Source organism: Littorina saxatilis, linkage group LG2, assembly GCF_037325665.1.
Source record: "Littorina saxatilis isolate snail1 linkage group LG2, US_GU_Lsax_2.0, whole genome shotgun sequence".
Classification (NCBI taxonomy): Eukaryota; Metazoa; Mollusca; class Gastropoda; order Littorinimorpha; family Littorinidae; genus Littorina; species Littorina saxatilis.
In genome coordinates, this window is record NC_090246.1 from 51250190 (window position 1) to 51274245 (window position 24056).

The 24056-nt window shown below is 42.4% G+C and overlaps 1 protein-coding gene across 4 annotated transcripts in view; it reads right to left on the bottom strand.

Moving 5' to 3' along the window:
• LOC138959187 (supervillin-like) overlaps positions 1–24056 on the bottom strand; it is a 186147-nt gene that overhangs the window by 140829 nt on the left and 21262 nt on the right. Inside the window, exon 1 of one of the 4 annotated variants that reach the window (XM_070330577.1) lies at positions 16432–17418. The exons of the other annotated variants lie outside the window; for them this stretch is intronic. The gene's annotated coding sequence lies outside the window, so the exon portion shown is untranslated. Of the gene's footprint in view, positions 1–16431; positions 17419–24056 lie in introns of those variants that run through there. 4 annotated transcript variants of the gene reach the window in all.

Below are 24056 nucleotides of genomic sequence, written 5' to 3' on the forward strand. Positions count from 1 at the left end.
ATAGACTTGTTGGGCTTCCCAATGTCATAATAAGTGCATGCACTCGTACCTGATAACTTACCTGCTGACTTGACTTTCCAAAAACAAACGCAGGAAATCACCCCATTTAAATCCACTTGAGCTCATTCACAAAACCACAACAGTCGAGTCAGCCCGTTGACAATGTGAATGCTGTCAGCAGAAACTCAGTCAGTTCTCTGATCTCAGCAAGGCATTCCTCGTGAGAACGCTTTCCAGCTTGTCAGTGAAAGAGATCGATTTCACAAATCCACTGCCAATCGAAAATGTACAAAGACATATATATATCCATTTGATCACACATAAAATATCACACTGACAGCAAGCGGCAATGATTTGCTGTGGTCGTAGAGCCAAAATCTAGCTGTTTACAAAAACACTGTCCAGATATTGAAACACACCGATGATACTTAGCCTCTGTTGATTAAAACTTGACAATTTATTATATCCACTCCGATCCGGCACACATAGAATACCACACTAAAATCAAGCAATGATTTGCTGTTGTCGTATATATAGCTGTAACCTGTTTATATACCTTTTGGATATTGAAACACATCAACTGTCAATCGAAACTGTGCAGAGGTATATATCCATCTGATCACAAATAAAATATAACACTGACAGCAAGCAACGATTTGCTGTGGTCGTAGAGCTGTATAAGTGTAGCATAAATCTAGCTGTTTGTAAAGAGCCAGCGGTGGCAAGCTGTTGTAGCGGTAATCGTGGTGTTAACAAAGAAGTAAACTGAACTGAAGGGAGGCCCACCCCTCTATGGTGCGGTGATATAACTAACTATAAGCCTCCACGCTGATTGCAACAGCCAGTCCGGAGCTCTGGCACTACTGGGCAGCTTAGCACAGTAAGGGAGCTGGCCACTTAAAGGTACTGTGTGACGATCACTTCCTATGTATTGCCCAGGACACACACACACACTTGCAGGTAAGCATACATGTATGTACGCATGCACACACATGCGTTCCACGTAGGCCTACACATACACACACACGCACGCAGCGACATCCTTAACACACACACACACACACACATACACACACACACACACACACACCGAAACATACACACACACACACACACACACACACACACACACACACACACACACACACACACACACACACACCGAGACACACACGAATTGAAACCGTTCGACACCTAAGCACGTCATGTGCACTTAACTTAACTTATTGTTCAAGAACTGTATTCCATTGGGAAGCTTTGATGAAAAAACAGACACTTTAAAACTAGCAGTAAACATTGACGTTATAGAACCAGTGGCTAGTAAGGTCAGTTAATGGGTCCAAAAGCCTGAACTGTGAAGGTAAGGATTGGTGCCAGAGAAGTCAATGCCCATGGCATATGCAGTGGGTGAGGAACAAGCAAGCCAATTACAGACGGGTGTCAGATAAAAGATCAGTGGTTGAAGTTTACCTGACTGGCATAATCCATTTCAAGAAGAAAAATACTGAAATCTTGTATAGTAGACATAAAAACCATATATATGTTATTGGAGAGTTTCCTATTAAACTATTAAAGTTTCCTATTATTTCTAGTTCTTGACATACCAAAATACCCTCGATGCACGACTTCCGGCATACAAAACGCAGAAGACCAACTGCAGAATATATAGCTTATGAAAAAATGTGGAGGAGGGCCCCAAAGGGGGGGGGGGGGGGGAAGGGGGTATCATCACGATCACGGGAAGGAAAATTTTAGCTTTCACGATCACAGTTACCTTGATTTTTGTTTTCACGATCACAAACACCTTGACGAATAGAGGATCATAGAGTGATACAGCTGTGAAAAATGTACGTTGAAAATAAATGCTTTGCAATAATGCCCATCACGATCACGAAAACAAATGACGATCACGATCACGAGACTTGATTTTTTTGTCATCACGGATCACGGGCAAAGTCCCATCACGATCACAGAAATGGAAATTTCGGCAATCACGGTCACAGAAAGGTCAAAAAACGCCAATCACGATCACGATTTTAAACCCTTTGGGGCCCTCGTGGAGGACTATCTGAAATCAATGCTTAAAACACTCATGACTGTCTCTTATTAGAGAAAACACAACACTGAATTTCACCAGTTTCTAATTAGGCTGACACGCAAACTGTGACACATATTACAATACATGATTGTATTGAAATGTTTTTCATGTGCCTTACCCCTCGTGTTCCGATTGCTTGTATGGAACGGTCCTGACATTCGCGTGGGTGTATGCGTGGGTGCGTGATAGCGTATTCAATAATTTTAGAGAAGCTTCAGTACCAAAGCCTTTCTAAGACTTAGTTTATTATAAGGCACAGCATATTTTGGCCTGGTGACAGCCCTGGGCGCGTGGCAGATTTGATCCCTCTTAGGTGTCCTTAACGCCTTCTGATCCCCCTTCACCTTCACCCGTAGCAGCTCAGCCCCATTGGTCCAACCCTCACTCAACTTCCTTCCCCCAATTTTCTTGAGAGAGCTTTGCACTGCAGTAGGTTATAAGACTAACACCTGCCAAACGTGTAACTTTCCACCTGTTACGTGAGACAGTGGTTAAAGGTCCTTGTCTACATTTTTATACCGAAATCGCCATTTGACCATTAAAATGCAGAGTCTATTATCTACAATTATCAACAATACACCCCCTTTCGATCAGGAAAGACGAAGCCAGTGTAGCCGTTTGAAAATTCATTGCAGTATTCCAGCGTAGTACTCATAGTAGGATATCCTTATTTGGAAAATGCCAAGCGCAAAACTCCTCTCAAATCCCGTGCATTTCGTGCGTTTAAAAAAAAGCGTGGACAGCGCTCCAGTGTCAAACTGTTGCTGCACTTGTTTGGGCGTGGCTATAAGCATAAAGACATGAATTTGATTGGTCAGTATTTTTAGGCAAAGCACATGTTCTCAGCAAACAGAAAACAAAATATTGGAAGCGTGAATCTTTTTTTACATATATTTTTTTTCTATAACTTTTTATCCCCATGGTTCATTCATCATCTGACATAACTTTTTAGCGAAATCTAACCATAAGATTATTGAAAAAAAGCAAAAATGTAGACGACCACCTTTAAAGATCGTGTTTACTGAAATGTGATCATGCAAAAAATATTCAGACAAAAATGGATGTGGAAACTGACTGTACTTCTTTTCCATACCTCTGCACACACACACATAGCATACCATCAAGCTGATAACTAAATGAGCAAAACGTTGTTCAGTGAATACGGTGTAGTGTGAGACATACTCATCAAGGACATGAAACTTGAGGATCATTCTTCCTCTGCAGCAAAAAAACACTGCTTGTGCTTTTGCATTCTATTTTACAAGAAATCTTAAGCAAATGTTGAGGAAATCAGTGAGAAAACAGATTCATTGGGAGGAAAAAAACAATCTTGTTTAAATATGTAACACGGATATGAAAACGTCACCTTATTTCATTGTCTCAAATGTTACCGAATTGTTACTTGCTATAGTCTCAAAGCACATTTCGCACTCATGTTAGAGTACTTCCGGTGTATGTATTTGAAAACGAGTATCATAGTTTTCAAGTCAAAAGTTAAACGTTAAAAAGCTATGTCCTAAACTGAACCAAATAATGAAAGCGACATTTCTGCAGAAAATGATTATACGGCCTAGTATTTGCCCAAACCGGCCATCTTGCACGCACACATGTATGCGAAAACCCCTCAATCCTGCATGCAAAGCTAACTGATCAGGGTAATGCTGTTCAAGATTTAAACAGTGTCATGATCCCTTTACAATTCGTCAGGCTGCCGCTCGACAGGTGGTTCGTGATGTCAGGACTGTGCAGTCGACATGACAGTTTTCGCAAGGTGGGTGACAGATCTTACGACGAGAAAACCAAATTAGCATGCTCCAGGCAAGCGACACCTCCTAGGATTAGCAGTAAGGTAAGGACAGATCTCTGACACTGGAAGGCGATTTTTAACCGAAAAAGGTTAACCATTTGCTGCAGAAATGGTTACATTTTACAAGCAACCCATTTACTGAGAGTAATCAGTTTGTGTAATATTATATGGGGAAAATAACATCAAAAGAAAACACAGTCAGTACATTCTTTTTAATTCAACAAAATCAATTTTGTGAGCGGTCTTCTTCAGGGGGTGAGAAAACCCAGGTATTGGTCGGTACAAACATCCCAACGAATACTGAATACTGCTCTGTTCACCTGACAGCCGTGGCATAATAATTCAGCGAAAAAACGGCAGATGATGTCACCGAGTAGGCAAAGAGAAAACTGTCGAATTTACATAAAATAATTGATGTAACTGATCTTTGACAAGAGGCAGACTAAGATCGCTGAGCGTTCTTGCTTCGAAGACACCTCACGGTGAACTGCGTAACATGAGTAGCTAATGAGCAGTCAGTGGAAGTATCGCACTTCCAGATCAATTTCATACACCACTTGCTTGCACAAAAACAAAAACAAAAGAATCAAGCGCATTAGTTATCACTGTACATACAACCTCCTAACTATACCGCGGATATTCTAAGACACGCAAAATTAATGGGGTTTCCGGACCAGTTAGTTCAAAATGCAAAATGCCACGGACCTTTAAATAAACACCGTGAGACCTACTACCTGCATTGACCATATTTTCACAAGAGAGACATTTCAAACATATTCTTTAAACCACAGCTGCACTACGAATGGACACACACACCCACCCACACACCCACCCACCCACCCACCCACACACCCACACACACACACCGATAAGAACTTCGTCGTGTAAGCAGTAACATTCAAGTAACACTACTACACTGTAGTCTCCACGTAATCGCATTGCAACATAGACTGGATCTTGACACAAACACCTGAAACATCTACCATTGACGTAACCGCAATGCAACGACTGGATCTTAACACAGACAACTAAAATATCTCCTACAATTTATTTAAAAAGGAAAAATACACAGCAAATCATTGGACATGTTTCTTTAAATATGAACTATACAAAATAAGGCGGTATATTTCAGTGTTTTCGTATTTCACAAGTTCTTACCAAAACATTCAAGAAGTACACCTACGCTGCCAAGAAACCCAGGCATGCAAGACAGTGGGACTGCATTAAGAGGGACGGTTATCCTAGGTGAATAGACACCTTTTCACAAGCGAGCCACGACAACCGTTGTGGGTTACACGGTGGAGGTAGAAGGGGGAGGGTGGTTTAAGGGGGTTGGGTGGGGGTTTTAGGAGACGCGTGCTTAGTACAGATCAATTGTTATTGATAACAGAAGCCACACCATTAACGGGTCCGTGTGTTTGCTATGACCAGCAAGGGTATTGGAGAAACATTTATCTCCAGCTATTTTCGGATGTCCCAGGAGTATAAAAAGGTCAGCAAATCCTGTCTGAGTCTCAGCCTCCTTTGTAGTAGTCGCTACTCTGTTGATTCAAGGATACTTCTCTGACAAAGGATTTTTTTCTTATCCACAAAAGTCTCTCCAAACTGAAATTCAAAGTAAATACCGGTAGTTGCCTTTCTTGTCAAGCTATGAACAGGTAGCAGTCTCTCCTTCTTTATTATTTAAAGCAAAGCACAGCATTTCTAGTCCAACTAGGAATAGAAATAGGTCTCTTGTCCTTCAAATCAAAATAAATCACTACTGCTCTTTCCATCCACATATAGTGACAAGCCAGAAGACTCGAAGGCCTTTTTACTAAGGCTTGCAAACACGATAAAGCCGTGCTTGCTTATGGTTATTTTCTAAAGCAGCTGGGGTTGTTTTGTTTCGTTTGCGTAGAATTTCACGTCCCACAGAATAATAAGTACGTCTATTCTTTATGCCTGTTGCAATGTTAGACTTAAACTTTGCACATGATAGGTAACATAAGCAAGGGTAACAAAATAAATGTGACTGCGTAGGGGGAGTGGACATTTCTAAGGGCAGTGTGACATCTATTGTTTTGCTTTCGTTCTCATCCGACTACGTGACAGTTAGGTTCGAGACAAGTTTCTTCCTATTAACTGCCCCACCCCTTCTCTAAAAAGAAGAAGAAACGAGGAGGAGGTTGTTGTTGTTGTTGTTGTTGTTGTTGTTGTTGTTGTTGTTGTTTTCCAAAACAGAAATCTTGCAAATTTCAGTACAAATGTGCTTGATCAAACTGTTAACTATTCGTACAGACCAACAGATACTGGCATTGAAGAACACACAGTACAGTCGAAAAGACTACAATTTCTAAAGGTATTGACAGAGAGTGTAGAGCTTCTACACTCTTTGGTATTGACCCTGAAAAAGTGACCTGTCTAGCACAAGGAAATTCATTCAGAATGAGCTGCTCCTATGTGACGGTAAACGCTAAAGAAACGTGTACCCATTATTCCCAACCCAGACTACTATTGAAGACGTAAATAGGTTTGCAAAGTACAGCTCCCTATTGTAGTGCGGTACTCAACACTGAGATCAGTGGCTCGTATCTCGAGACTCGGTGTCCCTGTCTCAGACAAAAGCAGTAGTTGCTATCTGTTCTCTCCACCCGCCGGTCTCATGTCCTATCTGTTTTCTTTCACCTGTCTCACATTTGATACTCGTGGCTGATTTGCTGACACAAGCACAACTCTTCCATTTACCAAGACAGGGTATAGTCTGTTGGTAGACGGGATCAGCGAAGAACAATTTCGTTATGTGGCGCACACTTTTGTCAAGTTCATGAGAAGTTCATGAGAACAGTGAAAAACCTGTAAGCAGGAGATGTACACAATTGTAAGTACTTGTGAAGGGACGAGCAGCGTTATGTCATACGTGTTCAATTGCTAAGAGAATCCTTGTTATTTCCCTGACATTTGTGCTGAAGACAACTCTTACAGCACTTGAGCGGAGCGTTCAGGAAACGGGCACGTGACCCCACTAAACCGCCACAGGAAATGACGCTTCTCCCTGCTTCCGGTACAGGCCCTGCACCACTTAGCTACAATATGACAGGAAAAAACGAAAAGAAGAAAAGAAATAAAGAGAATGAAAAACTGAGGATCAGGAAAAAGAGCGGAATCTAACAAGTGCAGATGAGTCAACAGAGCAGCAAGAGATCAGCAGAAAACGAAACATGTGTATCATTGTGAATGACCGCAGAAGCCCAGCTTCGACAGAGGGTTGTGCAAACACGAATTGTTACACATTCTGTTTGTTTGTATTTGTTGCAAATTTCAGCTTGATAAAAGCATGATTATACCTTGATGATGGTAGTGCTGCTTTGGACACGAACAGGTAATTGTCGAGCGTTAGTTCTGTAAACACATATAGCTAGGAAACCAGCAGTATTATTTGTGTTAGAAAACTTACACTATTTAGTTTCAAACTTCATGCAAATGTTTTGTCACTATACTTGGATATCCTTGGCATAAAAGGTCAAAAATCCCAAAAATAAGACCTTAGATAGGTAAGGCCTTATTTACGTGCAGCATGTTTGGTTTGCGGTGTGTCCCAACCAAGAAAAAGAGGAACAGCAAGATGATAGAGCAGAGTACACTTTCAGGTCATATAGCAAATATCCCCCGTCCCTATATCAGTATTTATGGTTATACGGCACACCTAAAAGCTTGCACTTTAGATTTAGGAGATCAGAATTTAAAATAAAAGCCAAAAAAACTAAAAACATTTACATCAAAAGCTGTTTACAACAACAACAACATTCTTCGACCAACCGACCGATCCCATTTCACTGAAGCATAATGCCGTAAACATTTTTTTGTAACTTAATCTTTTTCCTTCAACGACCATTATGACGAGATAACGTAGGCATGCAAACAACACGTAGAGTAAAATAAAAACGTTTAAGACAAATCCCCATAGGGCGCAGAATCCACAATACAACACAACGTTTGCTGGTGAACAACACAGATAAGGTGTTTCTCTGCAGACTGCTTAAATATTTATAAATACCTTCAACCTGTCCATATATACTTTTACATTAGATAAAGGTACGCTTCCATTTGGAGACATTACAAAAATCCACAGCCTGGCTGCTTCCACGGCAGAGTTCGCATTTTGTACTAAATAACTTTTGCAGATTGACTTTCTTTCTTTCTTTATTTGGTGTTTAACGTCGTTTTCAACCAGGGGGGGTTATATCGCGACGGGGAAAGGGGGAAGATGGGATAGAGCCACTTGTCAATTGTTTCTTGTTCACAAAAGCACTAATCAAAAATTTGCTCCAGGGGCTTGCAACGTAGTACAATATATTACCTTACTGGGAGAATGCAAGTTTCCAGTACAAAGGACTTAACATTTCTTACATACTGCTTGACTAAAATCTTTACAAAAATTGACTATATTCTATACAAGAAACATTTAACAAGGGTAAAAGGAGAAACAGAATCCGTTAGTCGCCTCTTACGACATGCTGGGGAGCATCGGGTAAATTCTTCCCCCTAACCCGCGGGGGGTTGCAGATTGACATTAGTGTTAGTTACGAAACGTATTCTACACAACAATCACACTTTGTAGAGAAAAAAGCCAGGATATAGATTTTTTTTGTATGTACGTACATTAAGTTGCCCTTCCTCATCTCAGGTAAAAACCCGGACGGATTAGGAGGATTTTAAGATGGTCTAGTCGGAATGGGAGGTATCTTTAGGATGACAATTAATTTGCTAAAACGAATGTTATCACTCGTACAGTCACGCTGCACGCGAAGACAGGGACGTAGCAGACCCACAACATTTGGTACGGCGAGGGGAAAAAAAAGCCGATTTGCTTCCCAGGTCCATTGACCGACGTAATGTGGATGTGTTTGTGAACTCACTGTTTCTTCTCACATCTGCTTTTGTTCCAGTTATTACCCCTGACTGATTTATGAGGATGTGATCATCATCGGATTTCTTTAAAAAAAAAAAAAAGTCTACAATTTGGTACGGCGATTGCCGTACCCGCCGTACCGCGTCCTACGTCCCTGGAAGATGGGGTACATAGCGGCAAAAATGCCATAAGAAGTTACATCAACAACAACAACAACAATAACAACCAAATCAGTAAGAGATAAATCCTACTTAGTAAACATCAAATAATGAATGAAAAATAAAACCGCTATTAAAGCGACAACAAAAGGGGCAAAAGATGTGACGTTGGAAACTTACACTTTTACAGCACAGGCTCGCAGTAAGCAGGTGGGCTCCGAAGATAATAAAAGCGCCACTTAAACGTTTTGCACACTGTGTGAATGAATTAGGAAAACAGGCTTAATACACCTTGCTCAATCGATTCAGTGAAGGGAAATGTTTTCCCCGTGGCTTACATATGGTGGCATACAGCACTAAAAGTATCGGAAGGATGGGTAGGGCCTAGGCGGGAACCATGCGCTGTGGCACAGTCGACAAGGCTGCAGTAGAACATATTTCATAAGGGGGGAAAAACTATAACAAAAGACAGTTTCAAAGAAAGGAAGGAAGGGAGGAAAGAAGAGGAACAGAAAAAAGAAACAACAAAAAAGAACAAGTCGCGTAAGGCGAAAATACAATATTTAGTCAAGTAGCTGTCGAACTCACAGAATGAAACTGAACGCAATGCAACGCAGCAAGACCGTATACTCGTGGTCCATCGCTCACGGCATAGGCAGTGAAATTGACAAGAAGAGCGGGGTAGTGGTTACGCTATGCTGCATAGCACGCTTTTCTGTACCTCTCTTCGTTTTAACTTTCTGAGCGTGTTTTTAATCCAAACATATCATATCTATATGTTTTTGGAATCAGGAACCGACAAGGAATAAGATGAAAGTGTTTTTAAAACGATTTCGAAAAAAAAATTTTGATAATAATTTTTATATATTTAATTTTCAGAGCTTGTTTTTAATCCGAATATAACATATTTATATGTTTTTTGAATCAGCAAATGATGGAGAATAAGATAAACGTAAATTTGGATCGTTTTATAAATTTTTATTTTTTTTTACAATTTTCAGATTTTTAATGACCAAAGTCATTAATTAATTTTTAAGCCACCAAGCTGAAATGCAATACCGAACCCCGGGCTTCGTCGAAGATTACTTGACCAAAATTTCAACCAATTTGGTTGAAAAATGAGGGCGTGACAGTGCCGCCTCAACTTTCACGAAAAGCCGGATATGACGTCATCAAAGACATTTATCAAAAAAATGAAAAAAACGTTCGGGGATTTCATACCCAGGAACTCTCATGTCAAATTTCATAAAGATCGGTCCAGTAGTTTAGTCTGAATCGCTCTACACACACACACACACGCACACACGCACACACACACACACATACACCACGACCCTCGTTTCGATTCCCCCTCGATGTTAAAATATTTAGTCAAAACTTGACTAAATATAAAAAGAAAGACAGAAACATGACTGGTGATGACCTCAGCATTGCAGGACAGGGGAACCATCACAAGAGTTTCAAAAACTTTGAAATGCTGAAAAATTGTTTACCATTCACCAGCAACTTCTTTCTGCGTTTACACCTGGAGTTATGACGCTATACCTATTCGAAAAATAGACAGGTGCGAAAATGGTGCAAGGTGATGGAAACGACATTAGAATCTTACACACATTTTAGAGAGAATAAAACAATTTTCCTTCAGAAAACACACTCCAACATTCACTTCCCAAGTTGCAAAACTGTATTCGGGAATACTTGAAGTGTGTCACTATCAATTGTGTTCAGAATCTTTAGGGAGCACCCCTGACGTGTAACTGAACAGGCCATGAGAAGACTAGGAAAGTCATTGGCCGATTCATGTTATGTGCAATGTTCAGTGTGTTATCCGATTTGTCTTGTTTCAACCGCACTAACAAAGAAACACGACAACCTTGGAAGCGAAAAAGAACATATACTTAACTTATGTTCTATAACTTGAGATAGATTTCAAAGGAAGAACATTCAGACATTCAAAAGATCGACGGCTGCCACTCTCAAGTGAGAATCGTTCCATGCATTCGTCTGATTCAAAGGTGGTTATGCTTTATAAATATCCTTTCAAAGCAACGGTATGGGAAATTGGTCCCAGCGCATTTGCTATTTCGATAGCTTTATATATACCAAACCAACAACAACAGTCACAACTGATCTATTTTGAATTTCCTATCTACGTGAATATGTCATAATTATAACATTAGATGCCCCCAAAAATGATAACTTTACAGGAGGATACTCGATACACGAAATGATTCGCGGGAGAGGAGTGGGCACCGCCCTCATAAAGCTTGCCCGACATTAGTTAAGATCTCTAACATCTCGCTCCCCTCCGACCAAAAATGGTATGGGATGACCATACCTTAACCATTTTTACATTTAGTCAAGTTTTGACTAAATGTTTTAACGTAGAGGGGGGAATCGAGACGAGGGTCGTGGTGTATGTGCGTGTGTGTGTGTGTGTGTGTGTGTGTGTGTGTAGAGCGATTCAGACTAAACTACTGGACCGATCTTTATGAAATTTGACATGAGAGTTCCTGGGTATGAAATCCCCGAACGTTTTTTTCATTTTTTTGATAAATGTCTTTGATGACGTCATATCCGGCTTTTCGTGAAAGTTGAGGCGGCACTGTCACGCCCTCATTTTTCAACCAAATTGGTTGAAATTTTGGTCAAGTAATCTTCGACGAAGCCCGGACTTCGGTATTGCATTTCAGCTTGGTGGCTTAAAAATTAATTAATGACTTTAGTCATTAAAAATCTGAAAATTGTAAAAAAAAAAAAAATAATTATAAAACGATCCAAATTTACGTTCATCTTATTCTCCATCATTTTCTGATTCCAAAAACATATAAATATGTTATATTTGGATTAAAAACAAGCTCTGAAAATTAAATATATAAAAATTATTATCAAAATTAAATTGTCGAAATCAATTTAAAAACACTTTCATCTTATTCCTTGTCGGTTCCTGATTCCAAAAACATATAGATATGATATGTTTGAATTAAAAACACGCTCAGAAAGTTATATGATATGTTTGGATTAAAAACACGCTCAGAAAGTTAAAACAAAGAGAGGTACAGAAAAGCGTGCTATCCTTCTTAGCGCAACTACTACCCCGCTCTTCTTGTCAATTTCACTGCCTTTGCCATGAGCGGTGGACTGACGATGCTACGAGTATACGGTCTTGCTGAAAAATGGCATTGCGTTCAGTTTCATTATGTGTGTTCGACAGCTACTTGACTAAATGTTGTGTTTTCGCCATACGCGACTTGTTTTTTTTGCCTTCACGATTATTTCCAAAAAGCTCTATATGGTCAATTAATGCTGTAAAACAACGATAACCATCACTGGTGCCAGAGTAACCGAAAGTAGCCGAACTCTCAACCCAGCACCATTCACTACTCGGTCTAGTCTCTACCATAGCAGCATCGGTGAAAAGAAATCACGACACAGACCATTATTGAAATGGAGTTACTTTCAAAGAACCCGTCCGTTAACTCATCGTTGAACACAAAACTGATATTCCAAGGTGTGACCTGCAACGTGAGGGGTGGGAGGGGACCGCACCAGGCGAGGCTAGACAACCAGAAATAAAAAGAAAAGAAAAGACAGAAAGCCTGCGTGAAACAAGGAGCAGCCAGGTAGAAAGCGCAGTGTGCATTATACATGTGAGTCACAGAACCAACACTGGCCAGTGGGGGCCACACTGCACCATAAACACCTGCCCCTCATACAGTGATACCTATGACGGGGAAACCTGGAACCAGTAACGGGTGCAAATGTTTGTACATTGCAGGAGTGTTGTGCACAAAAAGTGCCCAACTGGGTGGATAAGCGCTGGGTCAAATTGGTTGACGTAAATTTGTTTGAAATTTCAACCAATCCGATCCTTGGCCAGTGCTTGGGTCCCACACGTACAAAAAAGCGCTTGGTTCCCTTCATGTTGGGCACTTTCTCGTGCTCACCATCCCTGGTGTCCCTTCTTGAAAGGAAATTTACGTCAAGTACCAGACACATTGACAACAGAGGTTGTCCTTTGTTTGAAGGCTCTCATGATCATCACTGAGTAGGATGGGATTGGTCTTGTATGAGTAGCTGAACAACCTTGCTGCATAACTTCTGCACTGCAACACACTAAGACAACAGCCATCAACCACACTGATGAGGCTACACAACTCGCAACATGAAAAAAGTTTCCGGAACTGTGACCACTGATTTCACTGTCGACTAATATCTGGGTGTGGGTAGGAATGACTCACCTTTCTGAATGACAAACGAAGCGCGCGCAACAATAACATCAATGTCATTCACGTGTATCAATACATGCTTTCTTTAATATGCAACGCATGCACTCAGGGTTATTTTTATGTTACTGGTTATCAAACTCGGTCACCAGTGAAAATAACTCACAGCTGACAAGGCAGTAAGTCATTGCCAGGTCGGGAAGACAACGCGGGTAAATAAATGATTCAAGGGAGAAATAATCTGGGGAAGGATATCACTCCTGAAACTGAGACCGGGCTTCTCTAACCTATATGTTATATAGACACCCCCCCCCCCCCCTCTCCCCTAATCTTTTCTCACCCTCTTTGGTTATAGTCATTTTGGCCATTACCAAGTTCACTGGCTTTGAAAGTGAATCAGTGTAGTGAACAAGTTTAACAGTACATGTGTAACGTCATAATTAGGTCAATGACCTTTAGCTGCACGTGCAACCAGTAGCGATCATCAAGACCTCCGCCCACAATGAAACCCCGGCAAAGTCACAACGGCCCCTTTACGACCGGCATTGACGTCATTAACACCGCACCGACGACTACCCTTGTCTACCGTCAAAGGACATCGTCGAAAACCACAGGCACCAAAGGCATTGTAGCTCTATATTTTCAACACTGTACCCATCTTCCTGCTATATAAAGTCATGCAGAGAAAGTAAAGGTACTTTAGGTCTGCCTGGACTAGCTCCTGTGAAATAAACCGACAAGAAACATCAAATACAGCGTACAACAATAATCATCAAATGCGGCGTACAATAAAAATGTCAGTAATACGGCGCACACAAAAACATCAAATGCGGCCCACAAAACAGCCCAGCTTGCCAATCCGCACTTACCATGTCCCCAGCTCGACTCATCATCCGTGTCTATATCAAACTGCTATTTAGCCTATTACCACCTGTACAAGGGGAAAAACCTGTGCCGTCTTGGTGCACACAAAGGGGAAATAACATGCTGGGGACCACATGTGTAACTTGAGGCAGACTACAAAACCTGCAAACGTCTGGCTTCTAAGGAAAGGGCAATGCACTCACTGTCTGCAGACACAGCTGTTGTTCAGCCAGTGAAGTGCTTCCAGACTGAGGTCACACCCTCAGAAAGCTTAGGTCGTGTAAAGGTCATAGTCGAGGTCACATCGAAGGTCGCACAGTTTGACATAGTGAAGACACAGATTCAGTCATGTCTGCGGACACAGCTGTCCATCAGACAGCAAAGTGATTCAAGGCATATCTCGTATCAGATGTTACACACACCCTCACCGTGCAGCAAGTAAAAGTTCACGGAATGAGTCGCGTTAAAGGTCAGAGACTAAGTTGTGACGAAGGTCACACATTTTGTCTTGTCGAAGGTCTGTTTATTCGATCGTGTCAAAAATCACAGCTTTAGTCGTCTAAAAAGTCGCAAACTTTGCAGTGTCAGACGTCACAACCATAGATATTATGACTTCATGGTTCCACAGGTAAAAAAACCTGCATAATCAGTCCTGCCAATTATCGAAATGGCCATGCTAAAATATCAGGCATCATTAGTTGGAATCGCTCAAAGAAGGGGGCTTGCCATTATTATATCCTAACGACCATTTGTTCCATCCTGCAGGTAGGCATCATTACACGTTTTTAAAGAGCCAATCAGTTTGATTGAGAAGTGAAATATAAAAGAACAGGCCACTGCTCCAACACATCATATATATGATTTTCTGTGGACGATGTCCGAGTGCCAGCCCAGCAACTTGCAAGTTAGTCTGATGCTGATGCTGATGCAGAATCAGACAACACATCCGATAACTGATGTAGGGTACCAGGAACTGAACATTGACGTGGGCTCCTTCCTTTTCGACTTACTTGTAATACCTGTAAAGTTCAGTAATATATTATATGCGTCTTTATCCAAAAGGCCAAAACTGCTTACAACTCCAACAATGGCGTATTTTGATGAAATAAAAAAAAGTTCAAGAAAGAAAGAGTTAGTAAGAAAGCATGACCTTCTCCTTCATCTTGCAACATTTAATCGCTGAAGCTGTATACTTAAATCACGTGTCTTCGAAGGCTGTGTGGTTACCAACCGAATACAAAATCCGACAAAGCCTTGTTTTACGCTGTTCTATAGCAAATCCATGGGATGTGAAATACAGCCTAGACTCACTGTAAACTATTGCAGACAATCATCACGTGTAGCACATCCTGTGCAACGTTTCAACATGTTGATGAAAGATGTGGGTCTACATTTTATTCGGCAGACCTCTCTAAAAGATCAGAGAACACAAATCACTGGTCCCAGCGGGGAAGTTACTGGCTCTATCAAAAACGTTGAGTACACAAACAATCGAAAGTCACACACTCTCACCTGTTCTACCAAGCTGTTCACGATCGACTGATTCAAACAATATAAGTTGATGACACAGGTTGGTTGGTTTGGTTTTTTGGGGTTTAATGTCTCTTCAGCAGATGATGACACAGGTAACAGATGGTATTAAAGCAAACTTGTTCTCTTGTCATCTTTCAAAACCTACATGGCTAATGCCTTTCACACCAAACAGTGATCATTGCATTAACGAAGTTCGTTCAAGTAGACTGCAGCGTGCGTGTGAGCTTGTGCCAGTGCAGGCGTGTGTGTGTGTGTGTGTGAGAGAGAGAGAGAGAGAGAGAGAGAGAGAGAGAGAGAGAGAGAGAGAGAGAGAGAGAGAGAGAGAGAGAGAGTATATTTAAAAGAGAATCTGCGACAACTGTCACGTTTACACTTGGGCATTATGTCCTCTATTGGCCATGCCGCTGTCACCCCCCCCCCCCCCACACACACCTGACCCCACTGAAAAAGGTCATGCGCTGGAACCTGAAGGTCGATGAGAAGCAGCAAAAGGGACAGGGGAATTAGCTCTATGGGTCAAACGATCCAATAAAATCAACCCCTTAATCCATCGACATTACGAGGGGCCATCCACGAATAACAGAATCAATCAAATTACCCGACAGCACTTCATCTGTTGATCTGACCTGTCTCACTGAGAGTCATTTCAAATTTGAATCCGTCATCGACCGATGGCAGACTCTTTGCTTAAACTCGATCTGTACCTTCACTAACACCAGTAGAGGGAATATAAACATGAATTAATCCTAATTAAACAAATCATAATGAACAAGATGTCTCAAAAATAATATCTATAGGTCAATCGTGATGCTAAATGCAGCAAAACAGTTCATACGCGGGTGAAGTTGACTCACCTGATTGTTCAAACTGGTATTAACCAAAGACTGCTCAGTCAGGAATCAAAGTAGTCCAATAAACGTTATATATCGATTCGTATGCAATTGGTAGACTCCTCGAATCACCTGTCGGCGTCAGATGCTATTGTAATCCACCGTGGGTATCCCCGCCTTTTCAACTTTACAGACTTTGCACATATATGGTAGAGGAACACAGACGTACCACAAGTTTAGTTCACTTCGCCAGAAGACTTAGCAGTCTATATAATCAAAACGTTGTCTGAAGAAAAACCTGTACTGAGACTGTGTGCAAAGACCGAACAACCCGACACTTCACCGAACACTGATTGATCCACGACGCAGGAGTGTCAATACTGATAATCCATTATACACAGTAACGGCTGCACCAGTGTTATTATGTGGTAAGAATACCGTCCATGAAGTTAGAAACCAGACAACTGACACACTGCCTGTCTGTTACCTCTCGAAGAAATACCTACACCTCAAAGTGCCTTTCACCGTTCACTGTATGATCTGACAGCTGTCAGCCCTGTTATCGGGATCAGTGCTTTTTTTGTGAGATACATCCGTGCGGTTTGTCTGACAGTGACACAAGTGTAGGCCCGACAGCAGCGTTGGGTCTAGCGCCGACTGAGACAAGAGGCCTTGGGAATGGGAGAGATGGTTGGGCAACGAAGTGTTTGAACTGTCAGTGGTATTGGGACAGGGAAACTGAGAGAGACTGAGAAAATAGGAGCTGAAACGGGAGGTAGGGGAGGCGGTGAGGGCGTGTTGGGGAAGGTGGAGGCTATGGAGACGGTAGGGCCTCGTGGCGATGGCGAGTTGTGTGGTTGTATTGTATCACTGCGGCGCGGCCGTACACTTGAGGCGACGCGTAGGGTGACAGGTTGACACAATCAATAGCCGTGTTGTCCTCTGCCCCCCTTCATATCACTGGTCACTTGCTGGCCCAGTCACTGAGTCGCTCATCTGGCACATAAACACTTTATCACCTGGCTTCAACCTTCGCTGCGAAGCTACGGTCTCACTATAATGTCTGTCAGTCGTGGGAACACTGGTTTCGACCAGTCTTGGTCACACCACGTCGTAATACTGACATGCAAGCACACTTTTGCGCGCCGGCCAGGATTTGCTGTGTGGGCTAGTTTGCTTCTTCGACGCGACAGGTCAGACCAACCCCTGTAGTTCAGTCTTCCCTTCAACACGCCGCCTCAGACGACACGTCGACACGGTGTGGAGAATGACCCCTCTCCCTCTCCCTATGCCCACCGTTTTTCATCGGCACGCATCCCCACCCAACCCTACTACATCCCCTCCCCTTCTTTATTTGTGTGACGGCCACAACTTGACAAGAGGGCCGCACAGCAAGGCTGCCTGCATCACGAAGTGCAATATATTCCTGGCTGCGCGTTTAAAAAACGAAAAATACTGAATGATGTGAGGGGGCAGTGGACCAAATCCGCCAGTAAGTGTCGCGCTATTCAGTGCAACTTTACTTCTGTAAAGATACAATCTCTCCGGTCACAGGTATGATATCTTAAGATGATATACTGGTGGTAATTACCTTTCTCAGTTTTCACATGATGGTTGTTTCCGTGTATCTATCCGCATGTGGGTCTATCACAGTAACGTAAACAAAAGAAAATGTAAATTCCGACAGATCCGCCCATTCTTCTTAATACGATAAGAGCATTTTCCCACTTGAACACATACCAAAACCACAACAGTCTGACTGCTTTCTGAACAGAGTGGGATATTTAATGTGTGAATTAGATGCATAACGAACCCTGGTGTCAATCTGCGGAATTAATTAAGCAAAAAATGTCCTGTCCGCAGAGTGAGCCGACAGCCTATTGAAATCTAGTCTTGTCTCCAAATGGAAGATTGGTTTAAACGTGTTTTTATTAATTTCTTGTATACATAGATCTATCTTCTATATATATATACGACTTGTGTCTGTGTGTGTGTCTGTGTGTTTGTGTATCTGTGTATCTGTGTGTTTGTGTATTTGTGTATTCGCCATGCACGGCCTGGGACTGGGTGGCCGAGTGGTAACGCACTTGCGCTCGGAAGCGAGAGGTTGCGTGTTCAGGCCTGGGTCAGGCCGCAATTTTCTCCCCCCTTTCCTAACCTAGGTGGTGGGTTCAAGTGCTAGTCTTTCGGATGAGACGAAAAACCGAGGTCCCTTCGTGTACACTACATTGGGGTGTGCACGTTAAAGATCCCACGATTGACAAAAGGGTCTTTCCTGGCAAAATTGTATAGGCATAGATAAAAATGTCCATCAAATACCCGTGGGACTTGGAATAAAGTAAAAAAATTCCATCTCACACGGCATTAAGTCTCAGGAAACATGAATACACGCATGCAGGAAAAAAAAATATGGGTAGCGCCGTATGTATGGCAGCTCGCTTTCCCCGGGGAGAAAGCAGCCCGAATTTCCATGAGGGTAACCTCACGGACTGTAAATCTTATCCAATCCAATCCGATCTGCTTCAAATTTGGTGGGCATATTCAGGTAGACCCGGGACACGACACAACCTGGTCGATATTTCAACACGTGCTCTCAGCGCGCAGCGCGGAACCGATTTTGGTTCCACCTCAGCTATTTTGGTTCCACCTCAGCTACCCGGGCCCCCATACCGACACACCAAAGCCAAAGTTCTCGGTGGATCTTTTTCAAATTTGGACACCGTATTCAGCTACACCACGGACACAATATCATCGATGAGATATTTCAACACGTGCTCTCAGCGCGCAGCGCTGAATCGATTTTGGTTTTTGTGTTCATTTCACCATTATAAGTAACTCTTCCTTATCTTCTCATATTCTCCAGGTTTTCAGCGTTTACCTCCCTTCCTTCGTATGGTGCACTTTTGTGTGAGTGGAGCGTCTTCGGATATTCCCGGCGTTCTGTTACTGTTACTATTTTTAGAAGGTCAACGCAGTGTCCAGAACGTAAATTGGACCCGTAAATTATCCTCACTGTAAAAGTGCAAAGGTCGAATCAATTTATAGCCACGCGAAAAATACACTGTCATCTATCTCTCTATATATACGGCTTCTCTGTGTTTTTTTTTTATGTGTGTGTGTGTGTGTGTGTCGCTATGTGAGCAACACCCGTGCATTGTTCAGTTCTGTTTGTGATGTGGTCTGGCGGCTTTTGTGTAATTTTATGTACTGGCCTTCCTTTGAGAAGCCATAACTTGCTCAGTCCTGTTTGAGTGGAGTTCGCCTCCAAAGGTGATTAACACGGTTACATTCGTCAACAAGGATGGGACTCGATATGGTCAGGAATGGCATTATGGCCACTGAATCATTTTCGTGCTGTTCCCATTCCACGAATCTGGGAGGGACCTAAGCTTGGCGGGTCCATTGTTCGGACCCGGCGTACGGCTCTAAGTACTTCTTCCCGGCGAAGCCGGCTACCCGGCGAAGCGGGTATTCATTCTAGTCTATCTATATATATATACGTGTGTCTGTGTGTGTGTGTGTGTGTGTGTGTTCGCGATGCACGGCCAAAGTTCTCGATGGATCTGCTTCAAATTTGGTGGGCATATTCAGGTAGACCCCGACACAACCTGGTCGATGAGAATTTTCAACACGTGCTCTCAGCGCGCAGCGCTAAACCGATTTTGGTTTTTCTGTAGATCCACTACATCCATTCCCAGTAACTCTTCCTTATCTTCTCCAGTGTTTTGCGCGTTTATCTCCCTTCCTTCGTGTGGCGTCAATCCATATTCCCGTTACTATTTTTAGAAGGTCACTGTCCACAACGCTCAATCCATATTCCCGTTACTATTTTTAGAAGTTTTCCTTCGTGTGGCGTCAATCGCGTACGGTGCGCCACTCACCCGGCGAAGCCGGCGTACGGTGCGCCACTCACCCGGCGAAGACGGGTATTCGGCTTTACTTCTTCCCGGCGAAGCCGGCTACCCGGCGAAGCGGGTATTCATCTGGTGTTATATACAGTAACAACATTAAGAACGTTAACAAGCAGACTGCTTATGGACACGTTCTAAAACTGATAATCAATACACATTCTGATAACAAGACATGGCGAACAAGTGATAACTTCAGCCCTTTTCTTTCAAAATATTTCATATTTTATACAAATAAAGAGAGAGAGAGAGAGAGAGAGAGAGAGAGAGAGAGAGAGAGAGAGAGAGAGAGAGAGAGAGAGAGAGAGAGAGAGAGAGAGAGAGAGAGAGAGAGAGAGAGAGAGAGAGAGAAATGAATGCTTTGCTACAGCTATTGCTGTCACTGTTAATATAATATCAGCCGAAGCGATCAGTTGACATAACGTAATCTTGTACAGCAGAAAATATTTTCGTGTTCAAAGATATAGTTAAATCAGTATTTCCAAACAAAAGTGTTTTGCAATCCAGAGCGTGCGTTGGCAGACTATTGAATAAAATGGTTTTATGTTCTTTAAATTTTGGACAATGCAACAAAAAGTGTTCAGTGTCTTCCGGGCGTACTCCACACGTGCATTCTAAATTATCAGAGAGGTGTCGGTTAACAAGGTCTTGTTGCAAATCGCTCATATTTAATCTCAACCTGCTGTGAAATACCTGTGCCTTACGGTTGCCTAAATAATAATACTGTGGAACAACAACATCTCCATTGGTCAAAAATCTTTTAAATTCACCAACTGACTGCGTTTGTCGTATATTTTCTGGAAGATTATTCCACAAAGCTGTCGTTGAAGGAAAAAATGAAGATTTACATAACTCACTTCTGCATAATGGAACCTTACGTTCAAGAGGGCGTCGTCTGTGGTAAGGATTTACATCGGAAACCAAGACCGGCAGTTTGGAATATATGCTGGGGTTAAACGATTTACAATTGTATAATACAGCAAGAGTTTATGACGACGTCGCCTTTCTTTCAGGGGCACAAAACCCGATTCATTATACAATTTTTAGTGGCTTGTACCACGAACTGCACCTACAATAATTCGGATTGCATCGAGATGCAAGGTCTCCAACTCGTCTGCTAAACACTTCGTACAGTTATCCCAAATAACGTCCGCGTAAGCAAACAATGGTAATATAAAGGATTTGTATATAACTTCAAGCGATTTTCTGTTTAGACGATACTTGAATAAACCAAAACACGCAATTGACTTTCTACATTTAGCAATGAGACTTTTTATGTGGGAATCCCATTTACAATTACCTTGTAGGATGACGCCAAGGTGCTTGTGATTTTCAACATCAATCAAAAGTGCATCTTCAAAATACAATGGTGGAAGTAACACATTTTTTTGCCTACAAATGTCCAACAATTTTGTCTTTTGACAATTAAAAGTGACTTTCCATTTTAAAGCCCATGCGCAAATTTTATCCAAATCAGAATTCAAAATCTCAGCTCGTGTAACGTCGTTATCTAAACATAAATACATGCTCGTATCGTCTGCAAAGAGTTTCAACACTGATTCAAGACCAATACCAATATCGTTAATATAAATGAGAAATAATAGAGGTCCTAAAACAGAACCCTGAGGGACACCAGCAGAAGGGGTGACAGTGATAACTTGATTTGGTTCCTTTCAGTACTACTGCTTGTCTGCGATCACTCAAGTAATGTTCGAACCAAACAAGCAAGGGACCCCTTATACCTATCGCCTCAAGCTTGTGTAGCAGACCACGATGCCAAACTTTATCGAAAGCTTTAGATACATCAAAAAATATTGCCTGTGACATAATGTTTTTATCAAGTGCAACACAAAAATCGTCATATATACTCAGTAAGTGGTAAACAGTTGAATCACCAGCAATAAAACCAGATTGACAGTGTGTAATCAGATTATAATTTTGCAAATAACCAAACACACGGATTTGTACACATTTTTCGAGCACCTTCCCAATACAACTCAGCAAAGAGATTGGACGGTAGTTGGAACAAGCACTCCTATCGCCTTTCTTATAAATGGGCGTAATGTGAGCAGTTTTCCAGACAACTGGAAAGACACCCTCGGACAAGGATCTATTAAATGGAAGATTCGTCTTATGTCGTGTGAAAGCCTGGACATACCTGTAAGACGATGTTCAGAAATAGCTGTCAGGTTTGTATGGGTTGTGAAAGAGTGAACACGACGCGACGTACTCTTGCTTTTATTTAGGCAAACTTTCCCACGTGGCATCATTATGATAACGGACCAGTCACACAAGCGAGGGGGGTGTCAGAAACACGTGGACAAGGAGCATAATTATGCACGTGGAAAGTTTGCCTTAATAAAAGCAAGAGCATTCACTCTTCCGGAGTTCGCCAATTGGATTATACTGTCATTGGCACAAGAAGGAAGGCATGTGCCTTTGACAGAGAGCAAAGAACAAGTCGTGTATGGTTGAACCGTAAGTGTGGCTTTTACGTACATTCAGAACCAAACCCTTCAGAATACGTTGGGGCTTTTAACATCCCTGTTATCGTGACCTGTAAGTTATGATTGAAGAAAGTGTCTTTTGATGACACGGTGAATTCAGAGGCATGTAACCACTGACAATGTGCAAGGAAGCGGAACGGTGATGACGCACAGACAGGTAATAATCTCTGTGATCTGATCACTGCGACAGTGAAAGGCGATACCTGCAGATGTAACTAGGGGTTGCACTGAAAGGACGGTTGAGAATTAAATAGGGGTAGGGGTGTGTGTGGGATGGTGGAGTGGGGGCCGCGCTAAGTGCTGGTTGTCTGTCTGTCTGCTGACATCACCTTCTTTCACCGTTAACAGGGAAAGTAGTAGGCGGATAAATAGGATCCTGTATGCATGTGACGAAAATGCAGTCAGTCGAGAGAAAATAATGCAATATGCATGACAACTCAGAGATGTGTGTGTGTGTGTGTGTGGATGTGTCAGTGTGTGTGTGAATATGTGTGTGTGCCAGTGTGTGTGTGTGTTGTGTGTGTGTGTGTGTGTGTGTGTGTGTGTGTGTGTGTGTAAGTATGTACGTGTGTGTGTGTGTGTGTGTGTGTGTGTGTTTGTAGGTGTGTGTGTGTGTGTGTTTGTGTTCTATGTGCCACGGTGTGTGTATGTGTGCCACGGTGTGTGTGTGTGTGTAAGTGTGTGTGTGTGTGTTTGTGTGTGTGTTTGTAGGTGTGTGTGTGTGTGTTTGTGTTTATGTGCCACGGTGTGTGTATGTGTGCCACGGTGTGTGTGTGTGAGTATGTATGTGTGTGTGTGTATGTGTGTGTGTGCGCGGGCGTGTGTGTGTTTGTGTGTGTATGTGCCTGCGTGCCTCCGTCCGTGAATGAGTGAGTGAGTGCGTGCGTCAGTGTGCATGACTGTGCGTGCCTTGCTTTGTGTTTTAGACTGTAGTTCGCGCTCACAACAAACGAGAGGGAAAACAACCCAGATATGGAGCTCGTTGCATGCAAGTCCGACTCAAAGCTCAAAATACTTCAATCTCCACACGTCTCCCATGCAAAAGCCAACAAATATTGGTTTCCCTTTCTGAGCCGGCTATAGCAAAGCCTGGGGCCAACGTGGCCGGACAGGGGGCAAGGCTGTGTGACTGAGTCAGTATTTGACTGCCAAACACCCCACTGACACGCCGATTTACGACCGCTCTAGGAACATGGGAAAAGCGAGCGCACACAAAATCAGTGCTAATAAGGGA